General features: G+C 41.8%; 1 protein-coding gene across 1 annotated transcript in view; it reads left to right on the forward strand.

The window, feature by feature from the left end:
* The window catches only part of KCNH7 (potassium voltage-gated channel subfamily H member 7), a 353,071-nt gene that overhangs the window by 44,320 nt on the left and 296,346 nt on the right, over window positions 1-12,405 (forward strand). The window lies entirely within an intron of this gene.

The raw sequence follows: 12,405 nt of genomic DNA on the forward strand, positions 1-12,405 counted from the left end.
ACCTGCATTGCTCTTTTCCATGTGTATAATACAGGAGGGCTATGTTTACACTGCAGAGATATTTTGGGATACCAAGGTATCCCGAAATAGTTACTCCATGTCTATGAAATGGGTCCAGTATTTCAAAATATTTTTCTAAATATCAGGCACTTTAGTTCAGCATCCCTCTATGCCTCATTGCAGAAGGAGCAAGGGATGCTTTGAAATAGTGCAGTATTTTGAAATTTGATGCTGTGTAGACATTGCCAAATCCTGAAATAGCCTATTTCAAAATTAACTCAAACTAAGATACACAATCTGCATCTTATTTTAAGTTAAGTGTGCAGTGTAGCCATAGCCTAGCTGGTCATTGCCTCCTGAACACCTTGCTAGCTACGGTTCCTTTGTGACTATTCTACATCTATTTTTCCTTTCCCTCAGCCCCTTTAAAGAACTCACTTAGTTTCCAGTGATGTTCTGAGCTCAAGTAATTACATTTACTCTTCACCAGTTTTCCTCAGACTGGCAACCAAATATGTAAAAATAAATTAAAATTAAATTAAAAAATAAAACTCAAGAGTCCAAACAAACAGTCTTTCAGCTTATCTGCCTTTCTTTAAAGTGAGAGGCTTAAAGTTACGGGTGCACTGAACAACTTTTCTGGGATTTGGGTCCCCAAACATAGACTTAATTTTGGCTGTTGTTCCCTTATTCATAGCCTGGTTCTTCTTGTTTTAAACCCATCTATGGTGTTTGGTTCTGTAACAGACAGCAACTGGATCAGAAAATTAACTTTCATAAAAGTATAAGCATCTTGCAGCTCCCTGGTCTTCTCTGGAGTTGCACCAGATAATTTTTTTTTTTTAAATGAGATCAGAATTTGACTGAAAGAAGAATCAGGTTCCCTTAGAAAAACTGTCCCGTGGGATCTGGATTTAATAGACACAGCCTCCTGAGGAGAGAGAAGGCATAACTTTTTCACAGGTTCTGCTTCCCAGCTTTGCAAAATTCATAGGGCCTCATTCACTCCTATGTTGCTGCTACACTTGGTACAGAGACTAAGGGCTGAGATGAAGGGGACTAAGGATACTCCAGCCAAACCTGCACTCAGCTACCAAGTGGGATTTTTCAGCAGGTGGGAATAAGTAGCCTTAAATTCAAACCAGAGTTCTTCTCTTAGGTTATGTCCAAACTGCAGCAATTTGTTGACAGTTTTTGTTGGAAGAGATCTTCTGACAAAACTTCTGTCGACAGATCTCAGCCAAACTGCTAACCAGATCACAAGAGCAATCTGCTTTGCCAACAGAGTGCAGCCAGACTGCCCAGCTTCTCTCTTGACAAAATGGCCAGCAGAGGCTATGTCTACACTAGAAGCATCTGTAGACAGAGTATTCTCCACAGAACCTTGGTCAACAGATTGCATCTACACACAACTGGCTCTGTCGACAGAGAACTGCCAGACTGCACTGCCCTCTGGTGCCAGAAAGTGGAATGACAGCTTTGCAAAAAAGGGCTGCCAGGCTACTGGAAACCCTGACTGTTGATAGAAATGTCTACACCACACTTTTGTCGACAGTACTCTGTCCAGAGATTGTTATGCCTCAAATCTTTGAGGGATAATATTGTGGAGGAAAATGCAGAGCTCTGTTGAGCTTTGTTGAGAGAATGCTTTAAGTGTGTAGACTCTTCCTGATTTATGTTGGCAGAAGGCCCATTCTGTTGACAAAACTCTCTTGTGTAGACCCAGCCAGGGAGCACAGCAGACAGGGCTGCCTGGTGTCCCAGAAGCACTGTCTGTAGCCGGAGAGCCTCCCCGCTAGAACATCCAGATAAGACTTACAAAGGTGCAGAATTTCTCCTTAGGCCAACCAGTAGGAAAATGAAGACATGCAAGCTCAGCTGGGTTGGCAGAGGAGATAGCTAGGTGGATTTCTGGAAGAGGAGGATACTCAGCACTGCCCCCTACATATATCAAATAAAGCTTTCAGAAATGAAGACTGCACATGGTGGATATATAGGCTTGTGAATGTTGCGGGGACTTCATTATCTAGTTTGAAATTTTTATATGATTATTACAAAGTACTCAAAATTTTGTCTGATGATATATTTGTTTAGACAATCATTCTCCTGCAGACAACTGTGCACATATAATCCTTATTCAAAAGGTATCCCAGTCCCATCTTTTGCTTTTGGTGCTCTTTGCTATCCTACTGGCACCTCTGCTGCTCATCCTTCAACTGATGCCACAATTACATAATAGAAGAGCAAAAGTGAAACTGTAATATAAAAATGCTAAAAAAGTCTGAGGCTAGAATAGCCAAAATATCATTGCAGATGAAATTTGATGTGTGTGTGTGTGTGTAAAATATGTGAAGCCATATGGTGTCAGAATTTCTAGAGTGATGTCACTATTCAGTGTAAGAAAGGCAGCTTTTGTCTGAGGTACATGATTTACGGAATTGCTTTATTATTAGAAGTGCAAAACCTTCAAGATAATTAGTTCTGACAGGATAAAAAGAAACTTCACTTCCTTGTGTTCTCTCCCAAAGGATGTAGGGGATTCCGTCTTCCTTCTGGCTTCTCTCTCTGCCCATTGCCCTGAGGGATTCCCCTCCTATCCTCACCCATGATGTCTCATCTTCCCTCTCCCCACAGGCAATGAGAAACTTCCTTTCTTCCTACCTCATCTCTACCCCATGGGGGTTGAGGACTCCTTTTTCCTTCTGTTCTTGCTCCCTCTCTCTCCCTCTGTCTCCAGCGGAGGGAGATGGGAATTCCTCAGCCTTCTGTCCTCTGCATGTTTTTACACTCAGATCTGTTTTAATGTTTCAGTCTGGGAGCCCTGTGTTCTCTTTCTTTCCATTCACCTCACCCCTGACGTGCTACCCTTAATTCTGCGAAATTATGAAGCCACATACCCACTTCAGATTTAGTTACTGGCAGCTGTGAATTAAATAGCCCTATACCCACTGAGTCTTGTTCTCTCTCCATCTCTCTCTATCTCCTTTCAAAATTATGATTATTAATGTGAGAAATGTGGCCTTAAAATAAATAGGAAACCTGTGATTTATTTGTGAGTGCTCCAGTCCAGCACTGGTCACATGCTCTAACAGTTCTTGCATTACTCAGTGGAACCTAGCTCTCTCCTGCTAATGACAGATTAATGCATATGGTGAATGAGGAAGTGTGGATGAAAATCATCTCATGCAGGGGGCCAGCAAAAAGCTGATGCACCATTTAAGAGTTATATAAGCCTGAAGAAGGGTGAAGTTCACTCAGTGAGAATAAGCCTGAATTTCAATTTGATAATGGTAGTTTTGTTTTAACAGTTTGGTGGGCTGGCCAGAGCCAGTCCTAGGGGTGGGTGAGCCTGGCTATCTCTCAGGGCCACCAATTTCAAGAGGCCATGAAATGGACTGTCCCGTATGGGGCTGGAGCCAGTGGATGCTTGCTGCATGGGGAAGGGTGAGGGGCAGAGCCGCAGCTAATCATGCAGGCAGGCAGCCAGGGGTGTCACGGGGCCCCAGGGGAGGGAGCAGCAGCCAGGGGGGCGCAGCTGTCCCCCTAACCTGGCAGCCCCCATTTGCCCAGGTCTGCCAATTAGTTAGGGTAGGCCCCAGTACTGCAGACCATAGTAATAAGTTGTACTCAAATGTATTTCATAAAAATAATGGGGTCTCCGCAAAACGATGCTTCAATGCAGATATATGTCTATTCTGTGCTACTAACTCAGTGCTGGGGTGAGGCTGGGCTCTGTGTGAGACCTCTCTGTTCATCTTTTTCTGCAGATGAATGAAGTGGTGGCTGGCGCTGATTTTGAATGTTCATTTCATGTAATTTGGGTCAGGGCAGACCCAGAGTCCAGGGATGCGTCTGCAGGGTTCACCTCCCATCCTGAGCAGGGGAGGTAAAGCAGCATCTTACTCACTCTACTGGTCGCTCGCCATCTGCCTGCTCACTGCTCTCAGCCACTGCCCTGCTTGACTCTCACAGTGCCACCACCATGCTGGCTGCTCATTGTGCCACCACCGTGCTGCTGTTCCTTCCAGCTGCCTGCACTGCTGATACCACTGGCTTGTGGTGGTTCTGGACAAAACCTAATGACTTCAGCTCTCAGTGATTTCAACTCTTTGCCCAAAGCACAGTCCCACTGTATGAAATTTCAGCACACACTGAGTACATTCAAAATAATAGAAGAGACTCCTAATGGCGCTAGTTTTAGCTCTATCATTGAAGCACCGCAGAGACACAGATTGAACCAGTCATACAGCTTATGCCTGGAGGGTAGGTAGCCTGCTGACTCAGAGCCCTGCCTTCCCCATTCATTTTTCACAGAGGACTAGTAGGGGGTCCCCTGTCCATCTAAGGTCTTCCAACTGACAGTGTCTCTCTCTTTTTGAAATGGGTTAAATAATAGTCTGTCTCTTCTGAATTCCTGCAAGTGTGGGTGATCACATTTCACAGTTCTGCATTTATTAGTAACATAATTTGTGGCCCCACAGCAACTAGATTAATTACAATGGGCAAAAACCCCACTCCCTCAACTGAATATTGAATGTATTTAGCAAAGCAGGAGCAAACTGTGTTTACATAGACATACCCAGGGTTTCCCTCCCATCCCGGCGAGCTGTAAGGGAAGCATTCCTTCTGACCCTGTTTACACTTAGCATCCGTGAGGCAACTTCAAGGAGCAAGTACATGGAAAAGTAACATTGGAGGCTACTGAGTGTAGTTTTAGCTAATTTTCATGCAGTGTAGCAGCTGGAAAGAAGAAACCAGCACCCTGTGGTCACTGTGCTTTTTAGATACCACTAGTTTGAAGCCTCTCTTAATAAAACACATCTATGCACGTTTCTATTGGATGCAGATCTTTGTTGATAAAGTCCTGTTTTATCAGGCAAAGCACATACAAATCCGCATCATGTCATTTTCTTAGTGAATCATAAACAAAAGGAGAGTCTGGAAAAGGGAGAAGAGATTTGTGAATATTGCTGCAGAAGAGGTGTCCCAAAAAGCTCTGAACAAATTGTGATGCACCAAGTCTGAAGAAGAATACCTGCAAGCTTCAGTAAAGAGATGCAGTATCAAAATGAGGTCATAAAAACATTCTGGCTGGGTCTACAGTTGCCCCCCACTTCAAAGGGGGCATGTTAATCAGAGCGATGGGAGATTACTAATGAAGTGCCGCAGTGAATACACACCACTTCATTAGGCTAATTTACCCCTGTGGCAACTTCAAAGCTTCAAACTTCGAAGTGCCCGCGCTACTTTGAAGTCCCTTTACTCCTCAAAATTTACTTTGAAGTGCCCACGGCTACACACATGCTGGCACTTCAAAGTTTGAATTTTAGAAGTTGCTGCAGGGGAGAATTAGCCTAATGAAGTGCTGCATATTCACTACAGCGCTTCATTAGTAATCTCCCATCACCTTGATTAACATGCCCCCTTCGCAGTTGAGGGCAAGTGTAGACAAGCCCCATGAATGTTAGTAAGAATTAAAGCTTTAGAAGTGTTCGATAAAACAAACATCATGAACAGTACTATAATATCTATTGAGTAGGCCTTGAAGCTATGGTTTGTTTGTAAGTGTAGTCACCCCTCCTGAGTGTTTTATTTATTTGCTCATCTAACGTAGAACGTTCACCTATGACGCATGTGTTCATTGTCTGTTAGCAAAGAAGCATTCTGGCATCCTGTAGGAGGATATTATGCTTACACACATTCGTCTCTTCTTTGATGATCGCTCCCCTCTCACTCCTAAACAGTCCCTTTAAGAGCAGCTGCATGAAGCCAGTACCAATGGGTATTCAATAAGTAGTCATCTTTTATGAGCATTCATTGGTCTTTCCACTTAATACACAGCTGCTCCCAAATGTGAGGAATGGTGTGGCTGTAAGGGATTGAATTCAAGTCACAGAGTCTTTAGAAAGTTGTAGGGACTGTGCGCCTTTGATGTCTTCTCCTAAAGAGAGAGAGAGAAGAGGGGAAGTGAATGTACTTTCTGTGGCAAAGCACAAAATTTGACCTTTTGACCTCTATGTGCAGTCCAAGTGCTGATGATACTGCAACGTGGCCCTCTGCCATGGTCCCTCTGTGCCCAGCACCGCCACCCTGCATGGAGAATTACCTACCTGCAGATTGCCTCCCTGGGCTGGGTGGGACAGTGGCGGAGGCAGCTCCCTGAGGAAGGGGTGGGATGGGAGTGAGGGAGCAGCGCAGGACCAGAGTTCAGCTATGGCTGTTGGCACAGCCTCTGCCAGGGTCCCTTTTTGTCCAGACCCACCTTCCCCACCCTGTGCAGCAATTTATTGAGCTGCAGGTCACCTTCCCGGGCTGGGTGGGGCTCAGATGAGGGCTGGATGGCCAGATGGCTCCATGAGGAGGGTGCAAGGTGGGAGTGAGGGGGGTGGAGCAGCCATACAGACCAGGTGTGTTCCCCTCTGAGCTGAGGTGCGTGCCCCTCTGCAGCTGACTCTCAGGCAGAGCTCACCCATCCCTGTCTCTGCTCCCCTGCTGTATGGCAGGAAGAAGAGTGGGGCTGACCTCCCACTGACTGCCACCAAAAAGCAGGTTGCATGTTACTCTTGGCATGTGGACCAGGGGTTGCTCATCCCTGATGTACAACAAGGCCTGGAGATTGGACTGTCCTAGAATGTAAGCTCTGGATTCATTCTCCTGCTTGGATATCAAATATGCTGCTAATCCGCTGCCTCTGCTTAATGAAAAGTTCAGGCTTCTGGAACTCTTCTGTTGCACATTATGTTCCATTTCTTTTAACAGGATTTGATATCTTGCAAGTATCAGAAATGTTTTCTCATGAGCTAATTCGCTGCTTCAAAATTTTTGTACTAAGCAATGACAAAGTAGCAAAATTAAACAGTGCCACACAAACAAAGTGGCTTTAGTCAGGTAACTGCTTCTGTTCCTCAAACCCAGCAACACTATAGCTGCACTGCCCAAGAGACAGATTGCAAAGGAGGCAGCTGTTTTGAATATGGACAAACAAAAGAAGGAGTTTCTATAGCAACCTTGGAGCCATGAGAAAGCTGTCTCCACAGTTCTCAGTACCCTGTCCCTTCCCCCTATATACACACTGGCTTCTCTTTTGTGCTCTGATTCATCCCTGTTTGGCCAGTGAGATACTGAGTGATTTGCACTGATATAGTAGAGTTAGATGAATATCAGAGGATACATTTATGCTTTGCAAGCCAGTAAAATTAGTACATTTGCAGCCAAAATGCCAAAAGCTTTAGATCTAGAAAGCTAATCTTGGAAGCCAGCACAAAATACTTAGCTACTCTGCCTATGTGATTTGCATTAACCCCTGTGGATAATTAGGCACAAATATTAACATAAAATATGTTCAGACTATCTTGGACATGTTTTAGGTAACACAACAGTAGTGAGAGAAATATTTGTGGCTACAGTGAGTCATTCACTGTGAGGGTAGGTCTACACCAAGGATCAGCCTTAGTCCCATTCCTCATTGTGGCTGTAATGGAAAACTTGACACAGGAGATTAAGGGAGAGGATCCACCGAGATTGCTTTGTGGATATTATGTGTTGTTGTGAAGATAAATATCAACGGGAAAGGAACCTAGAACTCTGGACAGTCATGAGAAGAAAATGACTTACAAATCAGCCAATAAAATACATCCAAAAGCCAACAAAACTTCACTGTATAGAATTAAAGTCCATGCATCAATTTAAGTACTTTGGTTCAGTGTTGAACTATGATAGAAATAATGATGTTAGGAGTCAGAAGAAGAGTTCTTGGTATAAGTGAAAGGGATTAATGGGAATTCTTTGAGAGAAAAATACGCCAACTAACCTCAGGTGGATAAGTCTCAAGCTAACAGGCTGTGCAATGAAACAGACTGAACCATGAAACAAGGAGCTATCATCAAAGGAAAATGACAGATTATTGACACTGGTCTTGGCTGGGTCATGTGATACGACCAGATTTTGGATATGTTGTCCTGAGAGTAGAGCACCTAATAGTCTCAGGACAAAATTCATGAGGAAGACCTTGGAAAAGGTGGTTTGAGATCTTGACAGAGGACATGAAGAAGGTTAGTGTTTCCACTTGATATGAATGCTCAAAGATGAAGAACAAAAGAGAATTCTCTAAATCCCCATAAAAAACTATGTGACTGAAACTAGACAATCTCTATGCTCACAAAGAAATTCACACAGAAATATGATAAAAGACACAAATATCATATTACCTATGGGTGAAGTCTTTTCACAAAATGTTCATTCCATATCAGGTCTCTTAGTCCTCATTTTCAGAGGAAACCTGTACAACACCTTCAAGATGATCCTTGGATCTTAATTCATAACTTTGCTAGAAATTTAAAAAATATGATATTAATAAAGGCATGGGATTTATAGCTGATTACAGCAATCTGTAAAAACACCCATTCCCCTTTTTGTTTTGTGACTGGAGAGTGTTAACAGGCCATTTTACCTGGAATAATCTCTTAGAATGTGTTAACTATGTATGCTAAAAATGTGTTTTACTTTGTATTTAGTTGTGATACTCTGAATACCTTTCTCAAGTCCGAAGAAGAGTTCTATGTAGCTCTAAAGATTATGTCATTCACCAAAAGCCATTGGTCTGATAAAAGATATTACCTTACCTATGTTGTCTCTCTAATATCATGAGACCACACAGTATGAGACTGCAAACATAAAATATACATATTCATTAGCATAAAACTTGTATGAAGACAAATATTCACACACGGAAGGGAAGCCTATCACAGGCAACAATCTAATATGAATTTTAATCCAGTTTCAGAATAATATATCCAAAACAACCTTCGGTTAACTAACTTGTTTGCTCTCTTGCCTCTCTTCTCCTTGAATGGGGAGGTGTGGTCAATAGAATCTTTCTCACTCTTCAATGCATTTATCAACCCATTTCTTTTGCTACCGGCAAGAAGCCAGAGAGAAAGTCTCTGTCCCAGCTACCATTGTTTTAAATGATCACTTGAAATCCATTTTGATGAAAAACTCTCACAACATATATACATACCACCCATAATAGATCCCAGCTATAATTAGTCCAGGCTTTGTGAATACTTTAGTAATATTATCATAACCAAGCTAATCAGTTACACAATTTCCAGAATGAGAAAATGTGTGTTTGCATATATCAAATTCAATAATGGAAGAATATATTTTATTCCAGTAAACTGAGCGTGAATAATTCTTGGGTAGCTGACAAAGGCACAGATCCCTATGTCCCTATAGACTTATGACGTGGATAGCTCCCTATGCTAGGTCACCACAAACAAATACAAATTACTGGTACTCTCTTTCTTTTCATTCACTTTGAGATTTTTCTTCACACTACTTATAACAAGTGTTTCGCTTCACTATTTCATCTGGCAGATTATATTTGCTACCAGTAACAAAATAGACCTGAAAATGACATTCAGAGATTGAGCTAGGTTAATATGTGCTACTTTCATATCTGCAGTTTTTAATGATTGGAGGGAAATTCTATGTTTTATCGAGCTTTTTTTCTGAATTTAAGTTCCATTCATTTTGTATATGGCATGTTTGAACTGAAAGCAACATGTTCATTTTTAACTTGGTATGATAACAGAATGAGGAACAAGTAAGGAATGTTCTCCAGCACAACACTGGGGACACATTGTTATGAGGTATAACACCTCTGTCCCCAAAGCTGGGCAGCTAGAAGGCAAAGTTTTGTATCGGCTTTCTTCATCCTTCATCCCAAGATTGACATCAGAGTCTGCGACAGAACTGGGACATCTGATGCACCTCTATTAATGTTGCCTGTTAAACAGAATTGAGGCACTCAATGATTCTCATTGACTGGGTAAACGGACAAGTATCTGTTGCTACCTCCCCTCTACCTAAGTAGGTCCAGAACTCAACACAGCTATTTCACTACATCTTCATTTTGTCTGTGGTTTTGAATGGAAACTGCCTAACTGTCATTAAAAGTCACTGAGAAATGAAGAACTTACAGTAATGCAGCCAGTTCTGTTCAACACAAAGAACAGTACTTCAAAGTGAGAGAAGTTGGGAGCCTTCTACTCTGCTCCTACAAGTGTCCCTGTCCCCACCACAACACCTTGACCACATTTTTTTCTGATTAGCCATTCACCATCTCCTTTGGTACAGTAAACCTAGGAAAAGTAAGTATGATGCCTTCTAAGATCTGCTTCTGCACTTTCAACAGCTAGGCAGACACATTTTGTTGGAGACCAGCAGAGTTTGGTTTTGAAATGAAGATGGATGATGCACACAGCTTGGCTGTCTAGATAAAATGTGAAGTGTCATAATCTCTTCCTTTCAGTATTCTTCAATGCATATAATCCAAAGGGTCTTTTCCCATTTGACCAGTTTCCCTTTAAAATTAGTTAAAATGTTTATGGACAATGATAAATGTGTCAGTGCTTTTAGGGACGTGGATGCCTGTCTTGTGGGAATGTAGGGATCTCCAACTTGTTTCACTTACTCCATAAAGTAACCATCAGATACTAACAAATGTTGATTACAGCCACCATGGGACAAGTACAAACCAAAGGTAAAAGCTCTATATTTTGTTACTATTCTCCTGAGCCAGACAGTTATCTGGTTACTATTTGTGAGGATATGTTACCTGATGGAATTAATTGCATTATTATAAAAGCATTATTCTGCTTTTCTGGGCTCCCTAGCTAATACTGTCTTTGCAGTACCTTTAGTCCGAAGAGGCTATTTTTTTAATTCAGACTTTGAGCTAGTTTAGACTTGTAGGATTCAAGCTTGAAATTGCATCAGGGCTACGATTTGCATTTACATTCATACTTGATTCTGCTAAAGTTTTGTGAATGTTTTTTGTGAGATTTTGGTTGCAGCTGTTGATTAATATACCTTGGCTAGCAAACATAAACTATGTGGAAAGTACTACCCACTCTGTATATTCCAAGCACATTGTTAACCATTAATATAGCAACTATCTAGCCCAAACTTGTCTGTATCTTTATTATATTCCTGTTCACTTATGTTACGCATCCCATTCCCTTAGTTGAAGTAAACTTTGGCTTAAATAGACAGGAAAACCCTCGGTATTGGGACATACAATTGTTTCATAGCAACAGAAGGAGAGTTATCCTCACAAGCCTATTTACTGGAATAGTCTTGGTAGGTGTGTTCATATCCCTTAGTCCCTAGAATGCACGTGCTTAGAACTAAGATAAGGATGCATCATGGCCTAAATATATGGGCTTAGAACAAAAGATAACGGAGTACACCATGGCACAGTAAAAAGCTAACTAATTAAATCTTGGTTTTGGAGATGTATATAGCATGTTTTACTGGTAAACAGGTTGGGTTTAAAAATGGCTTTAGGGATGTTACTTCAGGAAGCACAGCTTCTGCATAAAATAAATGTAACATTGCTACATGGCAGCTATACTCTGAAACTGGTATATTGGCTTACCTGAAGATATGTGGGTGGTATTTGTATTTCTCTGGGTCAGGAAAATTGGACCTACTTTCCCAGGGATTCACTAAAACCCCTTTTAAAAGTGCTATGAAGTGCTAATGTGTGTTCATTTAGCTAAACCTATAGATCCATCCTCAAACCTCTTATTTTGAATAAATTGGATATTAAAAACAGGGCTCCTGACTAACATCTGTTCCTATCCTGTAGCAGACCCAAGCTGGACCTATAGCCAGGAATGAGCATTGCTATTGAGGAAGTCATTATGGGGTCCTTCTGGATTTACAACAAACTAGGATTAAAAGACTAGGTGCAAAATCCGGGGCTCAGTTACATGGGCTGAATCCCCTTTGGTGCTAGAATGACATCCAAATCATGGTCAGTTGTTGTCTTTCTTTTAGTAAAATCAAATATTTCTACTGAATTGCATAGTGCTATGTGCTAATCTTTTCATGGAAACTCCACTAACTCCTCTGTCTGGAGATATTTAAATGTCTTGATTATGAAGGCCATATTTATATCTTCAGGGAAACATCTATTTGAAAGGGAAAAATCTTGCAGGGCAGATGTTGCAATTGGCTAAAAGACTGAAGCTGAGCTTTGTTTGTTGCAAACTAGAGCGTGAACATTTACCATGTAACTAGCATTTAAAGGAACACAAACAATAAAGGAGAAAAATTCAAACACCTCTTTGTACCTCAGTACAGGTTGAACCACTCGTGTCCAGCACTCTCAGGACCTGACCGGGGCCAAATGAGAGCATTTGCTGGGATCACAGGAGATCAATATTCTCTAGCACTTTACCAATATTTCCTCAGCTTACTGGGCTCTTAGAAGACCTTTAGGGGTAAATTACCGTTAAATAACAGCACAGAGCACTGACAGCCAGAAATGGAGGCTGTAAACGAACTTCATGGGACCCCGGCAAATTTGGCTAGGCCTATGACAAGGGGTCCTCT

This window comes from Carettochelys insculpta, chromosome 8 (assembly GCF_033958435.1).
Source record: "Carettochelys insculpta isolate YL-2023 chromosome 8, ASM3395843v1, whole genome shotgun sequence".
Classification (NCBI taxonomy): Eukaryota; Metazoa; Chordata; order Testudines; family Carettochelyidae; genus Carettochelys; species Carettochelys insculpta.